General features: G+C 39.8%; 1 protein-coding gene and 1 long non-coding RNA gene across 4 annotated transcripts in view; one reads left to right on the top strand and one right to left on the bottom strand.

Moving 5' to 3' along the window:
- LOC134285199 (uncharacterized) overlaps window positions 1-13,867 on the top strand; it is a 203,453-nt gene that overhangs the window by 173,897 nt on the left and 15,689 nt on the right. The window lies entirely within an intron of this gene.
- LOC109422805 (E3 ubiquitin-protein ligase HECW2-like) overlaps window positions 1-13,867 on the bottom strand; it is a 123,447-nt gene that overhangs the window by 69,683 nt on the left and 39,897 nt on the right. Inside the window, exon 1 of one of the 3 annotated variants that reach the window (XM_062845514.1) lies at window positions 10,322-10,983. The exons of 1 other annotated variant lie outside the window; for it this stretch is intronic. The gene's annotated coding sequence lies outside the window, so the exon portion shown is untranslated. Of the gene's footprint in view, window positions 1-10,160; window positions 10,984-13,867 lie in introns of those variants that run through there. One more of the 3 variants, XM_062845513.1, reaches the window with a different exon arrangement.

Here is a 13,867-nt window from a genome sequence, read left to right on the forward strand (position 1 = left end):
ATAGACTAAAGGTTTCTGCTCCCTAGTGGAGTGGAGACGCGCGATAGAATTTTCTTTTTGGCTAGTTCTTGCGTCGAAAAGTGGTCGGCTGTTAACGGCGGTTTGTGTATATTGATCCATTGTCAAATCATATCACCAACCATAGGTGACTCCCGGACTGACAATGTACCTTACCCTACTAACAAAAAAATCCTTCCTGAGACAAACGTGGAGATGCAGCGATTCGCGGTCTTTATAACAACGTTTGTCTTACTAACATTCCCTTCCATCCTCGATGACCGTAAGGACGTGGCCGGCGCCGTTATTGACCTTATTAAAGTTGAGAGCTCTCGACCTGTGTACATTGAGAATAGTAAGCTAGTCCCAAGCCCTATTCATTGGTTCCTTGTGCAATTTCGATTGCTCTGGTCAATCACGGAGTAGCAACTACGAATTGTGCGGTCATCTATGCTCATGCTCATGCTCATGCTCAATGCTCAGGTATCGACTGTTAGCCGGCTTTCAGTTTGATCATCGATAGAAAGAGGCTAGAGAAAATTTAATTCCAATCCCAATTTTAATTTGATGGATTTCTACAGGGTTTACTATTAGTCCTTATCAACCGCTTTCATATCTCTACGAAGCTTTGTATGCTGAAATTCGATATAATGTCGCCGGTTTTTATGCCAACTGTTTTCAGCCTTTTTTCTTTTCAATTGTATCCACATATTTGTCCAAGAGAATTGATTAATTGATTTGTCTTTATTATTGAGACTTTCAAGGTCCAATATAGAAGTCTACGTAGTAATTCCTTGAGGAATATCTGTAGGGACACCCATATAAATCCTTGGTGCAGTTTCTGATAGATATCCTGGTGAGTTTTTTTGAGGCATCTTCGAAAGAACTCCTGGAGAGCCTCTATAATTCCTGTTGGAAATTTATGGAGGAATTTTTAGAGGATCTCCTGGTGTAATATGTGGAGGTATCTCGCGATGAAACCACTGAGGAACATCTGGATAAATCCTTGCAAAACTACATAAGAGAATCTCTGGAGAATTTAAAAGAAAAATCATCAAATCACAGCCGATGTGATTCTTGGAGAAATCCATGGTGAAATCCCCGGTGGAGTCGCTGAAGAAACCCCTGGGAAAACCCGATAAGATTTTCAGGATACCTGGTGAAATTTATGCAAGAATCAATGGTGAAAATCTTGGAGTAAACCATAGGGAATTCTGGCAGGAATCCGTATAAGAATTCCGGGATAAGTCCGGATGGAGTCTATGGTGGAATTACTCGAGCATCCTTAGGGAAATTTGGATACAAATCCCTGATTAGAATTTCTTGAAGATTTCCTGGTAAAAGTTGAGAAATAATATCTAGAGTTATTCCTAGTGAAATTTATAGAAGATTTTTTTAGAGGAACTCCTGAAGAAAACCGTAGAGGGAGGTCCGAATGATTAACTTGTGGAATTAAATATCTATAGAAATTATATAAATGATGGAAGAAATTCGTGGAGTGATCCTTAGAATAAATCCTGAAAAATCCTCAGGGAGTTTATGTAAAAATTCCTTGTGGAATTTCAAGTAAAAACCCAAATAAAACATTGATAGGAGTCATATGAGAAATCCCAAGAGGAATTCCTGGTTAAAACTGTATAGAAAACTGTGGGAAAATTTCTGGGATTCTTGAATAATGCCATGGAGAAACCCTCAGAGAAATCTCTGGAGAAATATCAGGAGACAATTTTAGAGAAAACCCGAGAGAGAAGCATTCCTGAATAAATCTGAATACTGAATGGAGGAATCCCTGGTGGAAGTTTGAAAAATGCCCCGGAGAATCCAAACAGACATTTGTACAGAAATTCCTAAATAAATCTTTTGATAAATTCCTGAACTCCTTGGAGGGAGTTATGGAATAATCCACCATGGAATCCATGGAGAAATTGCTGGATGAATCCTCGTAAGAATTTCTAGTGGTTAAACTATTGGAGAAATTCCTATAGACCTTCAGAAGACGTTGAAGAGTTCTTGGGAAGAATCTTTGCTGTGCTTCCTGATACAATTCCTGGTGGAATCTTTGGGGAAATCACTGAAGAAACCCCTGGAAAGTGTCAGGAGGAATCCTTAAAGGAAATAGCGAATAATTCCCTGGTTATTCATCAATAGTTGTTGGAGCTTCGTTGGAGAGTTTCCTCAAGAAAGCCCTGTAGGAATGTCATAAAAAACTCATGGAAGAATTTCATATGGAATTCCATAAAAACTCCTGAAGGATTTGCATATGAAACCTGCAAGAGAATTCCAAAATGAATTTCCAGTGTAATTCAAGTAAGAAAGGATGAATCTCGAAAGTAGTTAATGGAAAAAGGCGTTTCCGGAGCAATCCTGAAAAGATTTCCTGGAGGAATCCCAGACGAAACTTTTGGATGAATCTCAGCCTCAGCACGGCAACACTTCCTGGAATACTCCCGGATGGAATACCTGTAGGAATGCCGGAAGGAGTTTCTAGAGGAGTCTTGGAAAGTATTCATGGAGGAATCCAAGTTGAAACATTTTTTTGGAAACTCAGAAGAAACTCCTTAGAGAATCACAAAGGGAATTAAACAAAGGGAGTTCAACAAGTGCGAACTTATATTTTGAATTAAATTACACTGCCTATGAGAAGCTTATTTATATAAGTTAGAATCGTGAATAACAAGGCCACAAAACGGGAAAGACTTAGAGAAAATTTGCATAGAAACCACCACGTGCAGTGCTCCATTGTGTTCAACAGTCGTTTAATAAACAATAGTACTAATCATTAACTTTTCTTTCCATTTTACAGGTATCTATCTATCTATGAGCCGACCGACTAACAGATGAAAGAGAGTGGATCGATTATGTAGTAGGTATCTAACACTATTTGACCCAATAGCTTCTTTGCAGTTTCCTGGAATAGACTTCATAACTTCGTCAACCCGGAATTCTTGTTGAATTTTGCATATATAAACCGAGACTAGTCCAAATTCATTATTCCGATTAAAAAAAGGTCATGTAGGTATCGATGATATCTTCTGAGATCTCAGGTTACCATAAAATTACTCCTCCGGGAAATGTTTTTTTTTTTCTGGGACATGGTAAAGAATCCTATATTCTTTGAAAGGAAAAAAAATGGTGTAAGAGTTGATTGAAAAAATCACGATGAAACATCTGAATATATTGCGGGTGAAGTAAGCTGTGACATTTCTCAATGCTTTGTAATCATTTCTATTAGACATCTTACGGAAAATTTAATGCTTCATGAATACAACTTCCTGAAAAACTACAAAAAAGTATTCACATATTCCTTTAGAAGTCTTTGAATAATGATGTTCTGACATTTTTTTTCAGAATATCTCAGAAAAAACCTTGATTTAATTCGAGTAAAGCTTGGAGTCATCTAGTGTAGTCTAGTCCAGTTTAATTTTCACATACACAGCCATTCACTAGACGAATCTAGGAAAATGAAAATGATAAAACCGATTATTTGTTTAAATTTTCTATTGCCCAAGTAACACAGAAAACATCTTTTAAAATCAGCATTTCTAAAGATGTAATAATAATGTTGTATTTGGGTTTCTGAAAACATCAGCGATATGAAAATTACCGCGGAAACGAATTTTAAACAGAGTTCCATATTTAACCCACAGGACGGAGTCATCACGTACCAACCGCTCCATGTATAAGCAAGCAAAATATATTAAAATTGGTGGGAGTGACGTTGTCAAGAAGGATAATGTCACTCCATGGTCCTCAGCTTCCCAGGAAGAAACACAGATTTGTCTCACTTGTGTCCTGACCCTTGTTCTTAGGCTTATGCTGCTTTACCCGCTCTCTGAAACGAAGCAAAATTCCGATCTCTACAGATATTATGTCGTGAATTTCGAAGAAAACCCCATGCGTGGTAAAGCTTTTTCTTGTACATCGTTAAGCCCACCAAGATTAGTAGGAGCGCTGACTGTTATCCAATCGAGAGCTTTTGTAGAAATATGCAGCCTGAGTCAAATGTTTCCCCTCGAGGAACCCGGAATTGAATTGAGCAAGGATAATATTTGTGGAGACCCTAAACTTTTATTTATAAGATCCAATTTGTCTTCAGTCACTTTGGATAACTAAGAACAGCTGCAGCTGAATCGATATACAGACGCGTCAAAAATGACAGCGTGATGATACAAAAAAAAAAATACAAAAATTATTCTTGGTGAAAGTACTGTATGAAATTTTTCATTATTTATTTGATCATGTTCGTACCATATTGTGAATTATTTTCAGATTGTATTCAATGAAACATTTTTTCGGTAACTCAGGTGCAACTTCTTACTGATTTTTATTAATATTTTATATTAAATGGACAGATTTTCTGTTAGATTGGATATTTTTTTGGCTGGATTTCCGACTCTTCCCAGATCATAGATTTTTATTTGTTCCTAATACACACTATAAGTAAAAATACCATTCTTGATTCTGATTCTGATTGGCAAAAAAAACTGATAATTCAGTAACTAAGGTTGAGGCCTAGGTTGAGGCCAAATATTTGACCCTGTGTACTTACAACTTTATAGTGAGATTTTGAATACATTTCAGAGTATTTGCAGTGAGTTTCAGGGACGTGTTCAGGTGATATCGGGAAACCTAGGGACAAAATTTCGAAAAACTAAACATCGAATGCCGGGGACACAAAACTCGAAAATAAGTAATCTAAGCAAACAGTGAGTTCACAGAAAACACATGTTTATTCTGGATGAAACAATATCCCTTAATGATTATCCCTTTTGTACTGATGGTTTACAGTTGTTAACATTCGTTTGTTATCAACATACATCTGTTATCCGTGGTGAGTTTAATTTATTATTTCAAACGGAATCCGTTATTTTACTTTTCGTCATTTTTTTCTTTCAACGTTTTGTCTCATCCACGGTCTGTTCTTTCAACGTTTTGACATTCAACGTTAATGCATTCGGCGTTGTGGCATTTGATGCTTTGCTTTGTTATTGAAAGTTTTGTCACCCAACCTTCAGGAGCAGTACAGGGAGTTTGAGGAAGTTATACGGGGTTTTAGGGTCATCCAGGGGGGTCTCCAGTTAGCCTAGTGGTTAAGTTTTCTCGGCTCCCTGGGCATAATGTATCATTGTGATTCATGCAATGGCAGGCAAAGAATGCCCTACAATTAAAAACTGGTATCAGAAGGCCTGCTCCAGAGGCACGTTATCCTCCATTTGAGACATTTGTGTCAAGGCCCTTCAGTTAACAACTGAGGAAGTGTTCAAAGAACACTAAGTTGAAGCGATGCAGACTACGTCTCAGTGAAGACGTATATCCGTAAAAGAAGAAGAAGAGACATCCAGCATTCACCTCTGAAACGTCCCTGCAAACTCCCTTGAGCCTTTTGAAGTGCTAATCCGAAGTCCCTGTAAAAAACAAAAGCGTCACTAGGAATCCCTAGAAAACTCCCTCTAATCCCCTTGGAAGCTGTGTCTCGTCCCTGAAAAACGTTCCAGGTGCCTGTCTTAGTTATTGTCATTACTTTATGTTTTTATACTGGTCAGGCTGACATTGGGCCTGGGGAGGTAACTTTAACCCATATCCGCCCAGCGTCCTATTTATAGAACAGATGCCCCGAACACCCAGCGTCCTATAAATAGGACAGTCCTTTTGATGTGAATATCTCCAGAATTATGCAAAATTTAAGAATACTTTCTTCAGAGAAGATGTTCTCCACACCCATACATTGCTCATAGTGGACAATATAGTTTGTGACTGGTTCACTAGGTGGCGTAAACGATGCTGCAAAGAATGCATATTGTCACGATCTGTGAGCTTCATTTCCAATGCAAAAAAAACTATTTCCCTGGAATCTTGACAATGGTCAATAATTTACAGTTCATTTCTTCGGCAGAGTTATTAATCAATACATACAAAAGTCGGTGTATGTATGATTGTATGTTTATATGTATATATGTATGCCGGAACATATACATAACACTGAAATGCGTCAAGAAATTTCTATCAAATTTGGTATACATATTCCTTAGGATGTGGAGGTGGTAGCAGGGGTATTGAAATTCAAGATGGCGGCTTAGGTTCCAAGATGGCGGTCAAAACTCCAGAATATATGCTTTTTATCGGCAATGCTGCTTCGGATGCCATGCAATATGCGTATCTACCGATCAGGCTTTATGAGAAAAAGGGTCATGATAGATGGTAGGGTAGCGGGTAGGATAAACGGCGGAGCAGACGGTCGGGTAGAGGGCTTGGATGAAGGATAGAGTAGAGGGAGTGAAGTAGAAGGTTAGGGTAGTGGATAGGGTAGACGGTAGGGAAGCGGGTAGGATAGAGAGTAGGGTTGAGGGTAGGAAAAATGTAGGGTACACAGTAGAGTAGGCGGTACGATTAAGCACAATATAGACTAGCAGGTACGGTAAAGGATAGGGCAGTGGTTACGGTAGAGGATAGTTTAAAGGGTAGGGCAGATGGTAAGGTTGAATGTTATGATAGAGCGTAGGATAGATGGTCGGAATAGAGGGCAAAGGGTAGGGTGAAGAACTGAGATGAGCTTAGATGAGCTGACGTTCTTTTTTGAGATACCACGGTGTGTCTGGAAGAAGAAATTTATTACAAAAAAATAAGCATCGCTAATTTTTACGTTACGTGAAAGTTGACGCTTCTAGCTTTCATTCAAGTCCAACATCGAAATATTCCATCGGGGGAACTTGTTCATACAAAAATTGGGTATGTTTGTTAAGTAGAAATAGGGATTAATTTGGAACTAGAGATGGGAAAACTGATTCAATTTTGAGAGTGAATCGCTACTGATTCACTCTCAAAAAAGAGTCGACTCTTTTGATCGATTCAGTAACTCATTTCCGGGATTTGAAGAAAATGTCAATTTTCGATGTGAACCAACTTCTTTTCGTACAAAATTCACTTGCATGGTATGTATATTGACGATTTGCACAAACGTCTGAGCATAACGTAGTGAAATACAGGATTCGCAGGTTTTCGTTAATTTCTCCGAAGAATCGAACCGCTGGTGCGAGCCGGCCATATAATATAAGTATGGAAACAAATTTAATTGTCAAAGATTGCTATGTTCTGCGTCGAATCATCATGAAGTGCGTAGTCTAGTCATACTAACTCTTTTCGCAATCGTAATGAACATCAGCGAATCGTGACTCTTTTGAAGAGAGTCATGGCTCACTCACTCGGTTTCGCGAATCGATTCTTTGAGTCGATTCGCGAGTGAGTTACCCATCTCTATTTGGAACCGTTCATTTTGTATGGGGAAAAACAGTATTCTGAAAAAGTTGTTCGAGATCCCTCGGTGGATTTTTTTGAGGGACCATGCAAATGAAAGCTGAAAGCCTCTATTTTTGAATAGCGAAAAATTTGACGATGCCTATTTTTTTGTTATAAACCTTTCCCATATACACGCCGTGATACCATCAGGAATTCTTGCTAGGATTTCTCCAGGCATTCCTTTCGAGAATCTTCTCAGGTTTATACCCAGGATTCCTTCAGATATTGCTGCCGAGATTGCTGTACGGATTGCTCCGGAGTTCTCTTCAGAGATTTTTGCAGGGGTTGCTTTGGAAAATCCTGAAAGGATTCTTTTGGTTATTCTTTTCTGCATTTCTTCAGGGATTTGTGCTGGAATTCCTTCCAATTTTCATTTTATTTTTTTTTTGGGATGAATCCCTTTAGGAATAACAACAGGAATTATTCCTAAAGGGATTCATCCCGAAAAAAAATATAAAAAAATTCGTTTCTTCCGAGCCAATCCCAGATCATAGAGACATGGTTCTATGGTTCTTGCAGGAATACCTGCTCAGCTTCTGGCCGCAATTCCTGTCATGATCTCTCTAAGGACTCCATCAGATATTCTTCACGGGATTCCTTTAGAAATAACACCAGGAATTTCTGCCAGAATTGCTTTAGAAAATCCTGAAAAGATTCTTCCAGATATTTTAACCAGCATTCTTTCACGAATTTCTTCTGGAATCACTTCACAGATTCATTTTAGTATACTTGCAAAGTGTTTTGTTGAAACATATTGAGAAAATCCTAATGGAATCCTTTCTACGAGCCGGGATCCTCGCTCGGGATTTATACAGCAATTCATCCCGGCATTTTTTCTGTGATTTTTTCAGGGATTTCTTTCCAAGCTTTCAGCTGAGATTTCCTCAGAACTCTACTAGGTATGCCTCTCAGAATTCCTTCAGTTAATCCTCCCGGGATTTCTTCGGGGATTTCTATCGGGAATGTTCTTCCCCCCAACGTTATGTTTTTCAGACTTTTGTACATAATTCTAAATTGCAATTGGTAGATCAAATAAAATTGAATTTTTGGGTAGTTTATCATTTTTATGTAGTCGAAAGACACGTTGTCTTTTCGATGTAACTTTGATAGTGCTCAGAATAACACCATAAAACCCACATATTGCTCAAGAATAAAAAATCATGGAGTAGTACAGGCAAAACTGGAGAAGCCGTGTATCTGGTTGAAATTTTATATCAAAACATGGAATGATGGTGAACCTGGGCGTGTTAGTGTTAGACACCGGAGACGACCTTATAGTTGAGGTCGAAATACGTATCTGTCAAAGGATACAAATTTAAAAAAAACAGTACTTGACACGATTTTATTTTTAAAACATGCAACATTTCTGAAACGTTTACGTATGGTGAGTACGTAGAGAGATTTTGGAAGGTGCTGAAGGAAAAACTCAATTACTTTATTAGAAATCATTATCTGTGTAAAATCTAACATCTACCTACAGTATTTTAACGTTTGGTTATGCGCACATTATTTGATTTGTTCAAAAAGAAGAGAAATGTTGAACACTGCAGCCAAAACTACATGAAATGCATTGCATACTTTTGGGCGTTTATCGGGTTATATTTCTGCCCCAATTTATGAATCCTTTTTCTATTCTTTTTGAGTGGTTATCATCTCTCTCACTTGTTTAGAGCTGTATTGTATCTATACGGATCAGAATATAACGATAGCGTAGAAGTTGTGCTGAAATAGAACTCGAGAAAATTATCAGATATTGAGGACCTACAATGAAGTATTTTTTTGGAACTACACCATAGACTTCAATTTTTTTAGTCAAATCATGCTTTTTTTGTTGAAACTTGACCTTTGATAACAGACATATTTGAAGATTTAAATTGTGAGACACCATGGGCGTTAACAGGTTAAGCCACAAATCAAGAAAGATGTTTCGCTCAAAATACTAACAAATTGTTGATTCTCAATTAAGAAAATTGTTTGTGAATTTTATGGTTAGGCGGTACTATATAATATCGTTGTTTTAAAATACCCAGTAGAAAACAGCTGAACACCAAACATGTAATTAAATACTGCTTTCTAGGTGTATTGGATGGTTTACGTATGATAAATAAATTCGATCACGATTACAAATACAATTACTGTACTCTGCATCAGTATAACGCGAAAGAATATGATTCAAGGAAAAAAAAACTTTACTGAGATATTGTCAGTTTTAACTCCAGCACTAATCTCTGAATGACAAAACTAGAAAGAACAGCCTATGATTGAAAGAAGGAAATATTCCCGATGATCACTTCCTCTTAACTCTTTTGATCATAATTCAGGCAAACGGCATTGGGCCAAATGGCCGGACACTCTCCGAATACGAGAAGATCGCATTCTATTTTTCAAACAGTTTACTCCAATATACGATGATTCAGTTGAGCATTGTTGATCAACAAATGCTACTAATGGCGATGTTATTGTGAACTCTTGAGTCCATCACTTCCGGTGATTCTCACTGTTAATGTTACAAAATAATTCGGTTATTATATTGCTTAGCTGACTAATACTTTCTACTGGGATCAATGTTCAAGCAATTTACCAAATTACCACATTTACCACAAACGAGCTAAATCTGGATTTTTTAAACCTTGTATCCAGAAAAAAAATGACAATCAAACAAATTGTATTAAGCCAGAGAAATAGCATTTAAATATCTGTTATCATAATTAAAACTTTAAACTCAACATAGTTAAGAATGTATAACAATTGTGATTGAAATCATTCCAATCAGCCAACAGCCAGCAGCCTTATATCTTTTTCATATCTTCGTCAGGAAGAAAAATCGACATCTGTTCTGTAGATATTACACCAGATGTAGACGTTCGTACCATTTACGATATCTCACAATAGATTCACTATTCTTCGTTTTATCGAATAATGAAGTTCTTCACACTTTTCAAGACCACTTGATAAGACTTGTATCCTTATCTATATCACTCAACCCCTTTTTCGTCGAAGGGTTCAATTTTCAATTTTTAGTATCACACACCACTAATTCGTGTGGTTTACCACACTCAATCGTAATCGGTTGCTTTCTTCTTCGTTGTTTCGAAACTCAACCGGGTAACTTTTCATCTAACAAAGACTGCTTCCACTTGAGAACATTTCTTTCCTAGTGAAACAAACATTCCCCCAACCGATCGACCGGCTACGACCAGGATTCCGTCCCGGGCGATCAACGGTATGATCCTCGTCGTTCGAGGATCATATTTTCACTGAAGGTGCCTCGACTAGATCGCACGTTAATTTACTCTCGGTGCGCGCACCCAGCGACGACGATTACGCTTCGACAAACGATGATGACGGCGACGACTACGACGGTTAATAGTAGTTAAAACGCTCACGCCTAAACCGAGAACAAAAGTTAGCTCCAAAGCAGCAGCAGCAGCAGCAGCAGTCCCCAAACCACTCGCCACCCGCGACCATACTTAAGCGTGCGCCTGCGTCCTAGCCCGAGCTAGCATATTCGATCACTAAAGCCTCGTCCGTTTGTTGCGATTAATCATGGCGGCGCGCGGTGCGGCAGCTGATACAGCAAGCAACGCCAACGGCTATGGCGAGCAGCATGCTCGTCGGACGACGACGACGCTCGGCGACGTCGTCGTCGTTGGGCGCCAGTTAAGCCTAGTAGCAGTATAGTGTGTAACAGTCACACTACATGGGTTAAGAATGCTGTCAGTTTTGTTATGCTCGTCGAGCCGATGGAGGGAGTTTCTCTCGGCCGGCACATGTGAACTCGCTCTCACCGCACGAAGCGCAACCGTTACGGCTTGTTACTGCAGTCCATGCGCTGCAGCATGGGGTCGTGGTAGATCGTTGTTTATGAGACGATCAAAACAGAGAGGCAGTCATCGGCGCGATCGAGAGAGAAGCGCAAGTTGATAGGCTCTCAGAAACATCACGCGTTGAAAAGTATTGGATTCCGCCGCCACCTAGAACATGGCTATTCGTAGCATCTCTTCCAACACAGCCTTGAGATGCTCCAGTTTGATGTTTGATGGAGTACGTAAGTAGTACAGATCTTAACATAGACAACCGCCCAACCCTCATTGTATGTATCAGGCTAAAGAGGAAATGTTAGGCATAACTGGGACCTCTTTACTGATTTGGTTGCAGCCAAATTCCGTGGATACTCACCATCTATTGACACTCCAAGTGGTTATAATGATGCCGTTGATACTACAACGGCCTTCATCATGGAAGCTTTTGAAGAAGCTTGCCCTCTATGGTCTGTGAATTCCACAAGAGGAACCCCTTGGTGGAACTCTGATCAGGCCAAGCTCAGGAAACAATGTAAAAAGAGTTGGAACTGACGACGTTCGGCTGGATCGGAAGCTTTCAGGATGGCTTGCAAGGCCTACAGGAAAGCTCTCCGGTCAGCTGAACGATCCGGCTGGAAAAACCTTTGTACAAATGTTTCCAGTTTGAGTGAAGTCAGTCGATTAATTAAAATCCTTGTGAAATCTAAGGATTTCCGAGTGAACGAACTTCGTTTGCCAAATGGCGATCTGACTTCCTCTGATGAGGAAGTTCTGGAATGCTTATTCAGCACAAACTTCCCTGGATGTGTGTTCTTGTAGTTACGATTCCCTGGCTTCGGCTCGGAGTATTGTAACTATAGAATCGATTGAGTGGGCACTTAATAGCTTTGCTCCTTTCAAATCTCCTGGGGCAGATATCCTATTTTGCGTCAGAAGGGATTTGATCACTTCAAACATGTTTTGAAAAAAATACTTGTTTGCAGTTTTGCTACAGGGTATATTCCCAAATCCTGGCGGGATATTACTGTGAAGTTTATTCCGAAAGTGGGTCGCGCGTTGTATGAAGAAGCAAACAGCTTCAGACTTATCAGTTTGACATCTTTTCTTCTGAAATGTTTAGAACGCATTGTGGATCATCACATCCGTGATGTTCATCTGGCCAACGTGCCTCTTCATGTGAACCAACATGCTAACCAATCTGGTAAGTCCACTATGACTCTTTTACACAAGGTTGTTTACGATATCGAAAAAGCATCCGCTCAAAAGCAATCTTGTTTGGATGTTTTCTTAGATATCGAGGGTGCCTTTGACAATGTGTCTTTCGATGCCATATTGGAAGCCGCACGGAGTCATGGTATATCTCCAATGATTTCTACTTGGATTCATCAAATGCTCAAAACCCGATATCTCTTCTCGACGTTGCTTCTCAATAATAGCGGTTTTCCTACTTATGGTTTTGCCGACGACCACCTAACATTGTTAGTTGGTATGTGCATCAGCACCCTTTTCGACATGATGCAAAGCGCCCTTCAGGTAGTTGAGGGTTGGTGTCGCCAATATGGTCTTTCGGTTAATCCGAGTAAAACATCTATTGTTCTTTTCACGGAAAGGCGAAACCGTAAAGGCGCTCGACCTTTGCGTCTCTTAATTCTGAAATACGTAGGAGTCATTCGAGATTCCAAGCTTTCCTGCACACCTCACATTGAGTTCCGAATCAAGAGAGCTTGTATGGCCTTCGGGCAATGCCGGTACAACTTGGGGTCTAAAACCAAAGTATATCAAATGGATTTACACAACTGTTGTTCGGCCAATATTGGCCTATGGATGTCCTGTGTGGTGGCGAAAGGACGAAATGAGAACGGTCCAACCAAAGTTAGGCCATCTCCAAAGGATGTGCCTAATGACGATATCTGGAGCGTTCTCTTCAACTCCCACGGCAGCGCTCGAAGCTCTCTTTGACGTTGCTCCACTACACATTCATCTCAAACAAGAAGCACTTTCTTGCAGTTACCGTCTATGGGTACTCGGTGAACCGCACATCAACACACACCTCGTTGTTCCCACTTTAGGTGGATTGGGACAAAGTTGTCCTTGCTCCAAGTGATCTTAGGATCGCTTGTAATTTTCCATATAGTACATTTTCATCCGAAATTCCCTTCCCGGGAAGAGTGGACATCTGGATATCTGGAGTGAATTATTTCAGACGGCATCGTATGCTACACTGATGGCTCCCTTCTCGAAGGTCGAGCAGGTTCTGGTGTCCACTCTCGTGAGCTAAGTTTACATCAGTCTTACTCCCTTGGTAGACACTGCACCGTTTTCAGGTCGAAATTTTTGCTCTTATGTGCGGAGTACAATCAGCACTTCAGCAGCACGTAATGGGCAAAGTAATATACTTCTGTTCAGATAGCCAGGCTGCTATTAAAGCACTTGCTTCGGCTAACTACAGATCGAAGATAGTTATCCCTTGTCGAACTCAAATCGAGGAGCTGAATTCAGCAAACGCTGTTTATCTTGCTATTTACCTTGTATGGCTACCTCTTCCATCACTGGAAATGAATTGGCTGATGAGTTAGCTCGCACTGGAGCATTCACTTCATTGGCTCTGAGCCAGCTATTTCGGTACCCAAGTGTTGGGTAAAACAAAACTTCAGATTGACACCTGGGCTGCCACTCAGCACAAACAAATTGGAATAGTTTGGAGTCATGTCGTCAAACAAAATTGTATTGTACTGAGCTATCTCCAGGGGTGGCGAAGTATCTAACAAATCTGT

This window comes from Aedes albopictus, chromosome 1, assembly GCF_035046485.1.
Source record: "Aedes albopictus strain Foshan chromosome 1, AalbF5, whole genome shotgun sequence".
Lineage (NCBI taxonomy): Eukaryota > Metazoa > Arthropoda > Insecta > Diptera > Culicidae > Aedes > Aedes albopictus.